We start from the raw sequence: 12557 nt of genomic DNA, 5'->3' as shown, positions 1-12557 counted from the left end.
AATACAGCAACTCAATTAGGTTTCTCAAATGGGCAGGGGGTCACAAAGTGTGTATACAGTGAACAGAGATAGTGAATCTCCACGTCCACACATACTCCTGCCTATGCCAATAATCAAATTTTTTACAGGGGGAGGGGGGTATATCCGCTATTTTCCCAAAAGGTATGTTTGACTTTTCCCCCAAAGGAAAGTTGGGGGGGGGGGTGTTGCTTTCTACCAACAAAACACTAATCTCAGCTGGGAGGGTGTTCGCTCTTTTGTGAATGCCAGTAGTATGTTACGTGTAGAGTAATTATGAACTCGTCCGGAATATCAGAATACAGGGTGTATTGCAGTATATGTTCTGACATCACGGAAAAGTCATGAAGTCCTGGAAAAGTCACGGAATGAGAAAAGGGTCACAGAAAAGTCACAAAATTTGGGCGAAGGTCACAGATTTTTACATCTTAATAAGTTTTTTTTTTTCTGAATCACTATTTCCCCCCTAAAATCTGGGCTGATTTTATAGTTGTGGCATTCAATATTTTTCTTTCACTATTTCTTTTTGCCAAGTTTTTCTTTTACTGGGTTTGGGGATGGGTAAACAAAATATAAGAATCAAAAGAAAGGCATCTGTCAATGTGTATATTTAGACATTATGGATGGCGGAAAAAGCTATTTAACTGGATAAACAAAAAAAGAACTGTTTCTCTCTTTCTTTGCTTGTTGGGACCTTTCAACATCTGATAGGACATGACCCCCACATTGTGGAGCAGGGCCCCCTACGCTGGGATCTTTGGTGGGTCCGCAAATCCAAAGTTTTCACGAGGGGGGGGGGGGTTCTATAGAGAATTCATAGGAAAAAACAAACAATGATGGTAATTGCCCCAGGCCTCAGGGCTACAGCCTTGTTAGCCCCACCCTTGTGGGGACCACAAAAAAGGATACCAATTTTTTTTCCATGAAGGAAGAAAGTTGTGTTTTTTGCAATTATATCATTTTTTATCATGCCAATCTTTACTGAATAGCCATAGCATACGACAAAAGCATTCAGTATGCGCATGTGACAGAACGAGAGAGTTCGAGAAGACAAATCCCAAACTAGAATAGGGTTCGTGAATCATTCACCATTAATTATTTTGAGATGATTAATTAATTAATGTTTGTTTGTGTTGCGATGGGGGTCAGGACCATCTCAAGACCATCTTGGGCCCCAGGCCAAGTGATTTTTGTGAGGCCCTACCCGGCAAATTCTTGAATATTTAAACCAGATCTCTCTCTCTCATTTTATAAGGCTCCCTCGTTGCTTGAAGCCCCTGGGCCATGCGTTAAGACGGCACTGGGTTCGGCCGTTACTAGGATTTTTTCCACCTTCACAATTCTAAAACTCAATATTTTTATAACAGTGTTCTTTGTTCCCACCTAAAACGGCTGCCTCTCTAAATTTTGTGTCTGGGGCAGTTCCCCCCAGTTCCAGCCAAGTGTCACAGCAAGCTTGAGATATTGATTGCCTATTTATAGTGTGAAAAATAATAATTAAGAATTATCTCGAAGCCCTTGAGCTGGAGCTCTGTCAGCCCATTGTCAGGTTGTTGACTGTCGGAATTGAAAAATCTGCCTGCAGTAAGTGTGTGCCCTCACACGATAGTTTCGTCTCCTATGAGCAACGTTTTCTCAAATTTTTTATTTTTTTTGTGCCTATATGTTTTGTTTGCGCTGTAATGCAATCAGTAAAGAAATCTGCTCATTCGTGCACATTCTATTTAGATGGCGTTTTCTTCTGATGCCCAACACTATCTGGCAATGCCCATCAATTCAAACTGTAAACCGCCGATCTTGGCAGTCGTGCAGATTATTGAACCGATGTGACAAACTGCTTATTGCTCACACCTCTCACTGTTCAACGATGTTCTAGGCTCTTTTGAGCCCACTGTTGCTATGCGTTGCAGCACTTCGCTATGCAACACGACCATTGTGCACACAGCTCAAAACGGTCAATAGTAGTTTTGCATTCGCAGGATGCGTTTTCAACATGTGCGGATGCCCCGCAGAGCCTGTTTCTGAAAGTTTCATCATAGGTGCGAAAGGAACTCCTATACGAGAAAACATTGCAGGGGGGTGTCTATGGTTGCCAGACCATACATACGATCTGCAAGGGCGTATGCAGGGATGGATTACATTGAATTACTGAGGGTTTAGGCAATCTCGCAAAGTTGCTTAGGGGATACGGGGAGGGAATTTCCTTACCCCCCCCCCCCATTGAAAAAATTGTATTGGTATAGGCGAAAAAGCAGAGATGGATATATATCTTCCCTGGTCAAGGAACAACCTATGTCTGCTTATGCGGGGGTCTTATGTAGCTTGAACCATTAGGATCCTGTCGGGTGTTGTGTTCAAATGAATTTTAAATTGAAAAATTTTATAAATTCAAAAAATAATTTAGGTTTTTATTGTAGTCGGAGAGGATCCCCCCTCCAGCGAAGCTCAACATTCATCACTACTGGGGGGCTCCATGCCATGTCTGCGTATAAGGGTCCATTCAAATATTACTCAGCATCGAGGGGGGGGGGGTAGGGTTTCTGGATTTGCTGACTTGTGATGACAATGAGGGTGGGGATTTGAATGATGCTTATGTCATCAACCACCAAAAAAAAAATGAAATATTCATAATGGCATCTTCACTGGAAATGACAAAAATTACAAAATCCTTTCCCAAGTTTGTGGAACCTGAACTAACATTCTCCTCCTCCATTGATCAGTCCCCTATAGACCTCTTTCTCTAAGGCCGTCCGCACACTGAGCAATTCCGTGGCGAGCGAACTACGATTCTTTTTTCCCTCTCCCTCACTTCTCAACTAAATGAGTTGGAGACTGCCAACGGCGCGATTTCTTGGCGATTTTTACGCATCGCGATTGCCAAGCGAGTGATTGGTGTTTCGAGTGATCTGAAAAGAAGTGCGATCCTATTCGAATTGTCCAAATCGTCAGAAAAAATGGAGGCGTTCAATCTGAAATTTGTGAGTTTCGTTGAGAGGTATCCAGAATTATATGACTACACGAGGCCCAGTTACTCCAGGAAGGATGCTGTAGAGAAAGCCTGGAGTGATGAAATAGGGAAGGAAGTAAATTTATCAGGTATGTAGCATTTTTTTTTCATATAATAAGCAATACTAATTCATCGCAGTGTAGCTATTTTTTCATTGTTTACATATATGAAACGTGATGAAAACTGGACATATTTTCATGGCATTCATTCCGGTATGGGATGAATTTTTGTTTTATTTTTTTGGCTTAATACAGTAGGATTTGCTAATGGGGGTCCATGAAAAATTCCACCCTGTGGGGGGGGGGCGAAAGCATGTTATATCCCACGTGCTTTCAGCCGGGTATGCAATGTTATCGTAAACGTTGTCTTAAAAACTTAATAATGTGATTTGCTTTTCGATGATTTAATAAATGAATTAGGTTATGCTTTTTTATTATGCGGATAATTTTTTTTTTGTTGTGAAAAAATAAGCGTCAGATCTTTATAATTACTGTTCATTATATTATGGTCATTATAAAAGGGTTTTTTGTGATCTGGGAATTACTAAACAAATGCATTTATGCCCTAAAAAACCTAAGCTTAAAAAAAACCAGTTTCCTTGTTACATTTTGCGAAAATATTTTTAGAAATCTTAGCCCATTTATTACGTGTTTAAAAATAAATGCAGCAGAACCTCGATAAGCGACTTATAAGTTAACCTCGATAACTTGAAAAATATTATTCTCATGTTCGGCATATTACTAAACTCAATGGGAGAAACCTCCAAGATGTCTAAACCCTGTTTAAGTCAACTGAAATTTGTGCTGTGCTATCACCATTAATTTTTCAAATTACCCTTGCATTGGCCAAGTCCATGAAGTTTACATTGCTCGCTCACATTTCAACATTTCCTCATTTCATTGTTTTTACATATAGTGGTGTCAGTGCCGGGAGTGTGCTCCAGCACCCACAGTATTGTGGTAAGCATCAGAGCACCCACACATTTTATTCAAAAATTAAACCTTCCTTCGTACAGCTCAAGATGGTCATCCACAGGTGTGAAACACTTCCGACGCCCATGTTTGCAGATATTCTTCACACCTCGGGTCACTTCCCACTGTTTGGAACCAGAAAATTAAACCTACTGGCTACGAGCCAAATAAATAATCCGCCTTTTTTTAAACACAGCTATCGTGACATGATACACTTTTTTGCACTCTAATATGAGATTTGGAAACTTTTTGCAAAAAAAAAAAAAATTAGTTAATTTTGTCTATTTGAGATATAGAATTGTTCACATATATATGATTATGCATGAATACAACAATGATAGCAAACCATTGTGAAAGTACGATCACACAAAACTCTTCACGAACATAACATCTGCTTTAGGTCAACATGGACACTCCCGAGTTATGGAGGTTCCACTATTTACTGACATGAAGGCCTAATTACTTTAAAAAAATTTAACACTGTGACAGATGATTGAAATTGAGATGAGAAAAAAAAACACACCATTGCTTTTTAGACATCAAGTACATGCTTCTGTAGTGTTTATTTTGATGACAAACATTTCCAAACAAGGTGTAAACATGCTCAAATCTTAACAATGACTTGATAATATGCCTGAGGAAAGGTTGTGGCAGAATATACTAGAAACTGCAACATATGTTGCAGAACATTCAGTGTTGTTGCAAAACAATGTCGGTAAAACTTTAAGAACGGAACTCTTCTGCACATGAAACACTATCGTGGAATTTTCACTGCAGAACATTTTTTCTCAGCTGAGGGCTCGTTACAAAACATTCTGCTTTAGGGCCAGCTAGACAAATTTAGATACAAAAGATGTGTACATTTACGTCTATCAAACTTCAACCTACGTTGAAAGCTTTTTATTTGGTATACAGTGTGTTTAAAAAAGAATCACCCGATTTGAAATGTGTATATTACGAAAAATATTGAACATTGGTGCTAATTACGATTAATTTTATATTACATGGCTAACCATAGTTTTTTTATAAATCACATTAAAGATGCTCAATATTTCCACCTTGGGATGCACGGCATGTCTATACAGTAGTCAAATTTGTTTTAAAATTTTACTGGAAAATGAAGGCATCCGAATCGGTTTCTAACTGTGGGAAAAGCATTTTAAAGCATATCAAGATATGTGATTCCTGTAACAATGGTCTCTATGAAAAAAAATGGGCACGCACCTTTCTCCTAGAAATTACACAAAAACATTAACTTTGAAACACCCTGCATAATAAACACTGTTTACAGCCAACTACTGTAATTTCATTGAAGTGCGCCGTGTAGCATTACACCCCTATAAGAATTATTTGTTATAAATCAGCATGGGCAAAGATCTGGGGGGGGGGGGAAAGAGGAAGCAGAATTCTCCCAGTGTCAAAGGTGGAGCCACCATTATAAGCCGTGTGCAGTTGGTATTTCAAAAACTTTTAACATCAAGGTGCACAGGAAAACATAGACATTGATGTGTGTGTGTGAGGATATATAAATCACACTATATGTACAGTATTTACAATATTTTATGCATATTATGCCATGGGAATCATAAAAAGAATTATATACAATAATTCCATTGCCAAGGCACTGACCCCTGAGGACTCAAAAAATAATGTGTAAAGTAATTCCTGACAGTGTTTGCAGTAGAATTATGGTGCAGAACACTTGGCGGCGATGAAGAGGTAAAGATGGTGTGTGCCTCGGTTGCTTCTTCAAATTGCTTCGGGGTATATGTATATCCCTCTTTTTTCCGGATTAAATTGTGTAGCGCACACACACTCTTCACTATATCCACTACTTTGCTGTTGTTGCGGCACCGTATTGGCACACTTAGCACTTGGAACTTTTCAGTCATTATGCCAAAGGTGCATTCAATTGTTTTCCTTCCCCTGCTCAATCTATAATTGAAGACTCTCTTCGAATTGTCGAGGATTCTTTTAGAATAGGGACGCATTAAATTTTGCGACAACGGGAATGCCTCATCTGCCACAAAGTAATGGGGGAAAGCACTGTCATGTTCATGGCAGGGCAGTCTGGAGGGAGCAGGAATCTCCAGTTGCGAATGTGTCAACCAATGTTTCATAGCAGACACTCGAAATATGCCGCCATCACTACTCCTACCCGCATACCCGGCCTCTACCATCGTGAATACACCATCTGCATCGCAGCATGCTAACAGCACGATGGAGTGGTACGATTTGTAGTTGAAGTTGGTAGAACCTGTCTTTGGAAGTTTTTCTATACGGATATGTTTTCCGTCTACTGCACCTATGCAGTTTGGCAGGTTCCACAATGACAAAAAACGTTCTGCAATTTGTCTCCATCGTTGCTGCGTGTCAGGTTTTGCCAAATATTGCGTGTGTAGCTCATCCCACAATATCTTTGTAGTCTCAGCTACAATCTGCCCGATTGTGGTCTCCCCTCGGGCAAAGTACAGACCAAGGGAGACAAAGGTACATCCTGTTGCCAGATACCTGCGAAATAATTTATATCAATTACATGGGGATTGGAGACAACAGAAATATATCGAAATTCAAACCAAAAATTATTTTTATTTAGCTGAATTTTTTTTAAAAACTGAAAATTGTATTTCACCTCACTTTTAAAATATGCAGTCTAACCCTGATGTAACGCAACCATTTGTCTTGCAGGTTTCTGGCGCTATAATGAGTTTGTCGTCATATCCAATAGCAAATTAACACATTTAATTCCTTTTATGTGGAAGATTTGTTCACTGGAAAATTTTGTCACTGAGCGGGGTTGGTGTTACAACAGGGTTTGACTATATGCACTTTATAACTTTGTCATTGAATATGTATTTCATCCTAGGCCTTCTGTGTTAATTTTTCGTGTTTTTATTTTGCAGTGCATGACTGCAAAGACAAATGTAAAAACTTGAGAACTACCTTTGTGCGAAAACTGAGACCTCTTCCAAGCGGTTCAGGAACACAAGTCAAAAAACCTTATTATTTGAATGAAGCCATGCAGTTCGCCCTACCTTTTATGAAGACTGTGGGGGCGCCGAGTGGGAATTTGTTGCCTGTTCCAATGGAACATTCCCAAATCGTTGATCAACCCGAAAGCTCTCAGGTGCCAACTGGTGACAACTCTTTGGGACGTGATGACATAGATATCCCAGACTCGCCACCTAAACCAAGCACTCCTCCATTAACATCAGCTGCAGCATCACTTCCTAACACACAATCTCAGAGCAGCAGTGGGATATCCCGAAAGCGAAAGACCTGCAGCACCAACGATGCAGATGCCGCCTTTGCCGCATATTTCAGCATAAAGAAGGCGAAAATGACTGCTGTTTCTGCTGCGCCTCCTCCTACAGATGATCTGAAAGAGTCCATGCAACAGTTTATCGGATGCCTTTTACCCGATCTCAGGTTGATGACTAGCGCGTAGCTCAGATTATTTAAGAGGAAGTCGATCCTTTTGATAGACGAAATTCTTGGAACCAGTCCCTTTGAGACAACACAAGCTGTTGTCCAACCAGTGGAATTGATACATCAGTGCACAGATGTTAGCTTCGATTCTAGCATCCTTCCTTCCATATGAACAGGCTGATACAAGTTTGAGTGAATAAAATCGGTGAAATCAATGTATTTCTCAACAAATTCAAATCAAATGATTAGATAAAACTCCATTATCATTTTGAAACTATGGATTTCGTTATCAAAGAATTAAAATTAAATAAAAGGTCTAATATGAAAAAGACCAAAAGATGCCAAACTTGAGTTGTTTTCATTCTAGACCTTTTTATTTAATTTCATCTTTTTTTTTGAAAAACTGAGTTTTACCTCATCATTTGATTTTATCGAGAAATATGTTTATTTCACTGCTTTTATTCATCTTGTGACAAACATTAATTATATACCACTTAATATAATTGTATACCTTCTGCATTGTATCTAGGGATATGGTTCCAGTCTGATATTTACCCATTCTAAAATTTGTTTTCTTCAGATGTATTATTTCTTTTATGAAGAAATATTTTTTATATGCCAACTACATTATTAGGTTATTGATGTTTGAATTTCCTAATTTAAATGTATAATATGACGGTTTTAACAGCTGGCTGAAGGGGAGATATATATAGGAAAGAGAAAATTCAACTGCCCTTGCAGGGAATCGAACCCATATCCTCTCACTTGCATGGTGAGCACACTTGACTACAAAGGCAATGAAAATCTTAGTCTTTCCTTGGAGCTCATGTGCACTGAACGGGACTGTACATGGGCTGTCTGACTCAATTTAGGCCAAAGCTCGCAATTGTTGACACTGCCACCAGATGGCTACTTAACTAGATTTGACCATCCATGTAAGGTCCCGTTCAGTGCATGCAAGCTCCAAGAAAAGACAAAATATTTGTTGCCTTCGTGGTGTAGGGCACTCACCCGGCAAGTGAGAGGACAGGGGGTTCGATTACTCACAAGGGCAGTTGAATTTTCTCTCTTTCCTGAATATGTCTTTGCATCAGCCAGCTGTTAAAAACCTTCTATGGATAGCCGAGAGTGATATCGTCCTCCGATGAATGTATGATGTTTAAATTTAAAAAAAATTAGGTAATTTGAATTTACTATTAGCCATTTTATTCATTATTAAAATGAGGCTAATTTAAATTGCCATATTCTGTTAGGAAGTAGTATGATCTGTGTGTATCATTGATTTTTTTATCTGCTGTGTGCGTTCTCTAAATAAATCTACAATTTTATGCCAGACTTGAATGATAGGCTACTGTGGAAGTTTGGCAAAGCTGGGAAAAAGAAATGTTGGACATTTGGTCTGCACAGGCCGAATGTTTACCGCGGGTCAAGGGTTACCAAGGGCTTAGAGTGGTAGGGTCGCAATGAATTTCTTGAGCAATTTTGGGTTCTTAGTCTTCAAATAGCATTGAAATTAACAAAAATTGATTATAATAACATATAAAGATATTTTGTTTCGAAATTGTAAAAAATATTTTTACAATTCTTTTAAAAAATATTTTGTGGATTAAAAAAGTAAATTTTTGATCATCTGGGGGGAAGCCCCCAATTCAGATTCCACTGGCCTGCCTCGAGTAGCTCGTGGCAAATTCCCAGATTGTTTGAGTGAGTGATTTCCGGGGGGGGGGGGGGACTTTCTTTCTTTCAAACCAAGCACAACTCAGGTCTATTACCATCTATGGGCAATTTACTATCTAGGAAGTTGTGCTGGAAGTGTGTGTGTGCCTAGAGTTGCTGCAAATATAAATAATTTTGTAAGAAAAATCTTTGTCGGCTGTGGTTTTTATTTTGAATAATTGGAGGGGGAATGAATATCACTTTTAGAATTTTTATAATTTATGTGATGCTGTTATGAGTTATATTTTTGCCTAATACTTGAAGGTTTTAGAACACTTTGGTGACGACAGAAAGCATGTATGTGGATTGATTATTTTATGAATTCTTATGATGCTGGGTAACAAATCAAAACTTGTAATTTTTTAACCACTTCTACATCTATATTTTTAAGAAGAGGGAAAGTTTGTTTGCAAATTAAAAATAAATTTGCATAAGTGCCCCGCCCTTTTTTTTGCTGTAAAACTTGTGCAAGTTATGAAGTTTGCCATGACTCCTTAAAAACTGCTTGAAACTCCTTAAAAAGTCCTTAAAAACTGCTTGAAACTCCTTAAAAAGTCCTTAAAAACTCCTTACTTTTCATTTTGAAAATTTTGTATGAACCTTGTAACAGTGTGCTTATGTGTGTGTGCCCAGCATTTGGCATGTTTTGTGTTCAGTAGCTGGTGCCATCTATCTAGCGCCGCAACTAGATACTTTCACAAATGGGTCAAGTACACATTTTTGCACACCCATGTAATGTAGAAGAAGCAGTTATAAAGGGTGAATTTGGTTCCCCCCTATAGTCCAGAGCGCAGGACACTACGCCCGCCTGCCCCTCCCAGTTGCGACCCTGCATCTATTCTCCAAACTGGTAATGCATGCATTTGAAGTTCAATGTATGCATATTTGTATTGTAGGTCTGTGTGATCGGCGTGGCAACCAGAAGTTTTTTCAAAGGAATAGCCAACTCAAAATATGAAATCTTTAGAAAATCACATTTTTAGCCAATTACCATTGCGCAATCGCTAGTTCCAAACACAGATTTTCACCAAAAGCAAAATTTGGGGGAGGTTATAGGGGGCTCTCTTCCTCCTCCTCCCCCCCCCCCCCCGATCAAAAATTAAAAATACTTTTTTTAGAGAATTAACATAATTTATTTTATACTATCAGTGAAGAAATTGATTCTGGTGGCCCTCCAAAAGTTTTACAATTTAAACGGGCGTTCCAATCCTTTACGATTTTTAAAAAAAACGTGCATTCGCAATATTGTAGGAACAAGACTAATTTACGCCGTAGAGACGCAGCCTTTGAATGCCGGCCAATAGCCGCGAAAGTACAGTAATTTCCTGTATATAACCAGAAGGGAGAAAATCTGCAGGGTAATAAAAATCCGAAATTTGAAACTTCTGTACGGCCCCTCATTCAGGGAAGCAACTAGATATCCCTCATCTTAAGCCAAGTTTTTCCTAGGAATAAGTTTTTTGCACAGCGTGAACCGAATTAGACCATTTTGCGCTGGCAGAAACGTGTTACATAATTACGCTACGCTTTTGTGTTTTCCTAGCGTGGCGCATCAGATCAGGGCGGCTATATTATAGTACATGGCCTTGGCATCAGCTACTCTGTCGTCTGCATGCTCCGGTTTGAAGGGAAGCGAAAGAAAACAAGAGCGTGAAGAGAACATCGGCAAAACACACGGCGCATTTGACTCCTCCAGAAGCAGTGGGCCAATCACGCCCGACGTAAAGCGCTGTCGTGAGGCGTATTGTGCTCTGTAGGAAAACAGTCATGTTGCTTTTCTTATCAGTGAGTGGGCAGCGTGTCGCGCTGGGCGAATTACGTTGCGTGCAGCACAGGAAAACTGCTCCTAGGAAAATCCGGCTTTATTCTTCAACAACCCGCGTGTATATCAATACAGTACAGTGTACAAAGTAGTAAAACCAGTTTTTCAGGGTCGTGCGATCATGATACATGGTAAAAAGAAGATAAAAAAGAAAGGGAAAAAAGTTGGGAAGGTTTTTCTTCTTAGAACTAAAAAAAGAACGCATCCCGGAGGACGTGTGAAGAAAATTTTTACGCGTCCTTTTCCGAAATTCCGGTTATTTGACGCGTTACAACGCATCAATGGCATCTCTGGTTATAATTGGCTTTACTAGGTTTCATTTGAATAAACCATTGTGGGCGCAAAATGATTGTGGTGCTGTAAAAATGAACAAATTGCAAATTTTCTGAGTAATAAGACTCTGATAGAGAAATTTGCTTTCTTTTTATGCTGTAAAACAGTGCTTACTATGGGCGGAGATACGTGGGAACATGAAGGGGTTGCAGCCCCCCTTCCCACAGGATCAAAAATTTGTACGGTTGATCAAAATACATTTGTGCATATATGTATTGACATCATCATGACCCGCAAAAAGTTGCAAAAGATTAAAATTGATTTCTTATCATATGTTTCTGTTATGTAAATTCACTCGCGTTCCCCCATTCCATGAAGACCGACCCCCTTTGTTTTATTAACACAACCCACTTCCCCAGGGGGTCGTGACTCACAGTTTGGGAACCACTGATATGAAAAACTGTCCAGTATTGTGTCCATTGTGTCAAACGAGAAAAGGTTACCAAAAAGTCCCAGAAAAGTCACAAAATTTTGCTTTTGGTATGTGGTAAACACCCTAGAGTACATTAAAATGACTACTGTAGACTCTGGACTATCTGGCCTAATGTGGCAGAAGGGCAGGCCAGAATTCTATCACTACAGTACTCATTTCCTATCCCCCCCAATACCATCAAAAACATCTTTTTTATACCAAAACTCTCTTATTCATTATTTTTTTACCTCAAAGTACCGGCAAGTACTTGATAAATGTTTGGTATGTTCTTAACTGTTTCTGTTTTAAAAATTTACTGTAGAAAAACAAAGGCCTAGAATAAAAAATATTGCATACATTTCAAGATAAAATCTATAATGTCTAACTTAATTGCAGGAAACCAAAAATATATATGATGTACACTGTACGGCAATGTTTTTCAATGGACCCCTATGGGTCTGTGGGATAATTTTAATTTACTATTATTACGTAAAGATTTATTGCTTCTATTATTGCCATTAAATTACATGTAAAATTGTAATTCACTACAATTTTTTATGGTATGTAAATTATAAAAAATGACACATTTTGGATTTCATGGGGTGGCATCATGTGAAAATAACCTTTTGCTACAGGGAGTCCACCGCATAAAAAAGGTTGAACACCGCTGTACAGTAAAGATACACACACACCCTTTCAAAATGAACAAAACATAAACATATAAAACTGAGGCCAAGTTCTTACAAAAATTATTTAAACTTATTCTACTGTTCATTGATAAATGATTACACAAATGTGAAAGATAATATTGTAATTGAAGGGTCGGGAAAAATGGCTTCAGTCCAATAA

The 12557-nt window shown here is 38.8% G+C and overlaps 1 protein-coding gene across 4 annotated transcripts in view; it reads left to right on the top strand.

Moving 5' to 3' along the window:
- The window catches only part of LOC149067592 (cyclin-dependent kinase 6-like), a 39810-nt gene that overhangs the window by 18174 nt on the left and 9079 nt on the right, over positions 1-12557 (top strand). The window lies entirely within an intron of this gene.

This window comes from Pholcus phalangioides, unplaced genomic scaffold (assembly GCF_987345545.1).
Source record: "Pholcus phalangioides strain wild (caught in Gottingen) unplaced genomic scaffold, Ppha-v1.0 ptg000029l_1, whole genome shotgun sequence".
Lineage (NCBI taxonomy): Eukaryota > Metazoa > Arthropoda > Arachnida > Araneae > Pholcidae > Pholcus > Pholcus phalangioides.
The sequence above is the reverse complement of the archived record's forward strand: the minus strand, read 5'-3'. Positions and strand labels throughout refer to the sequence as shown.